General features: G+C 33.1%; 1 pseudogene across 1 annotated transcript in view; it reads right to left on the bottom strand.

The window, feature by feature from the left end:
- Positions 1-639: 639 nt before the first annotated feature.
- LOC145053659 (zinc finger BED domain-containing protein DAYSLEEPER pseudogene) overlaps positions 640-2,071 on the bottom strand; it is a 3,090-nt pseudogene continuing 1,658 nt past the window's right edge. Inside the window, exon 2 of the transcript XR_013684574.1 lies at positions 640-2,071. This exon is cut by the window's right edge and continues 888 nt beyond it. The product of XR_013684574.1 is annotated as a zinc finger BED domain-containing protein DAYSLEEPER pseudogene (transcript).

The following is a 2,071-nucleotide window of genomic DNA, read 5'->3' on the forward strand; positions in this document are numbered from 1 at the left end:
TAAAAAAAACTAAAAACAAAATTCTAAACATTTGAGAAGTATGAATTTATAAGAAAAAGTGAAAAAATATTAAATTATAAAAATTAAAGTGTTTTTTTTTTCTCTTATAAATTTAAACAAATAATTTAGATAAATAAATAAATAAAATTAATAAATCTTTAATTTAATAATTTTGTAATTATAAGAAAAGTTCATTAATGAAATTGATATGCATTTATTATTATTGCATTTAAATACTATCTAGAAATTAATAAAATGACATGTGAAATAAAAATTAATTTAAAATAACTATAAAATTACATGTGACAAAATAAATAAAAATGTGACATATGACAAAAAGATCTTTATTTATCAGGAAGAATATCTCTAAAATTAATGAAAATTAGTTTTTTTTGTAACTTTAGGCCAAAACTTAATAGCTTTTATAACATTAACCCTATAAATATAAAGAAGCCCAGATTTCATAACAAATTTTTATTTCATTAACCCATTTTATGATAAAAAGAAAAAGAAAAAACAAGACTCCTCTCGTTAAGTGATGAAAACTAAGAAGATGAATTTTCTAGAACTAAAAAAAGGAAGGTATTGACATTCTTCTAACAAGGGTTTGATCAATTCCGTCTAACAAAACAAATCCAATAGAATAAACCATCCACTCTCTAACCAATTCCATCGTATCAAACACGATTCCATCCAAGTATTCACAACTCATTCCAAATCACCAATCCAGACACAGCTTCTCCAATTCAAATTCATAACACACACAACTCAACTCATCTTACTCAAACCTATTTATTTCCATATCCTGCACAAATGAACACAACCTAAATAACAAAAAAAAAAATAAAAAAAATCTAAACATCAAACTCCAATACTAAATCGGAAACTCCATCTTCACATTCGACTCCATACTCTCCACCCCTTCACAACGCATCCAATCTTTCGCACAAAAAAGCGCCTCCACCATCTCCGGACTTAACTCGCACCGATACCGGTCCATTTCCTTCACACCCGTCTGAAACACCGATTCCGGACCAACACTCGACACCGGAATCATCAAAATATCACGAGCCATCTTCGATAAAGTCGGGTACTTATTCTTATTCAATTTCCACCACCCCATAACATCAAACTCATGAATCCTTGGCAAAAGCGATTCCTCCAAATACTGATCTAATTCCGACTTCGATTGCTGACTCGTACTCTCCATAATAAAAACATCAAAATCTGTAAGCCCAAGCCCATTCCCTAAACCTCCCACACCCGCATCATCTTCTTGTTTCACAACTCCGGAATCACCGATTCCGGAGTCCCCATTTAGTAAAGCGAGTGGCAAAGGAAGTCCGGTATACTTTGAAAAAAGCTCATGAATCCCTTCATCCACAGTGTTTATATAAGAAACCGCTTTCTCTCCATAAATCTTTGTAAAACTGAATTCAACCAGCTTCATTTTAAACCTCGGATCCATAACCACTGCAATCGCTAAAACCAAACAACAATTATTCCAATATTTATCGAAATTTTCTTGAATTGGTTTTGTCATGTTACTAATGACATCATCTTCACTAGTGGAGGCCCGAGCAAGCTCTAACTGAATCTTCCATGCTTCATGAAAGAACATATTAGTCGTAGGTATACTCGATGATGTCAGCAGATTTGCAGTATTGTAAAGTAGCTTTAAATACGTGCAAAGATTGTCGATAACTTTCCAATCTTCAAGAGTTGGGATTTTATCGTAATCGGGCTCTAAAGTATCCAAACAAGAAAACACTTCTTTCAACTCCGATGCCGAAACCAACATTTCATAAGTTGTATTCCATTGTGTTTGATCATCGAGTGATAAAGATTTCGTACTCATTACTTGAAGTTGTTGTTTTAAAGCAACAAACTTTTCTTCTAATGATTCCGATGTTTTCACATACTTCACGCAGTCTCTAACTTTCTTCACAGTCTCTTGGCCCGCGTTTATCGCACAATGCGCGATAAACGTTAAAGAACGGGCCAAGCAGTCTGTGAGGAGTAATTGACCGTTAAGGACATTTGGGTTCTTTTCAGAGATTAAATTTCGAAG

This window comes from Lactuca serriola, chromosome 5 (genome assembly GCF_051521515.1).
Source record: "Lactuca serriola cultivar US96UC23 chromosome 5, Lser_US96UC23_V15, whole genome shotgun sequence".
NCBI classification, from domain to species: domain Eukaryota; kingdom Viridiplantae; phylum Streptophyta; class Magnoliopsida; order Asterales; family Asteraceae; genus Lactuca; species Lactuca serriola.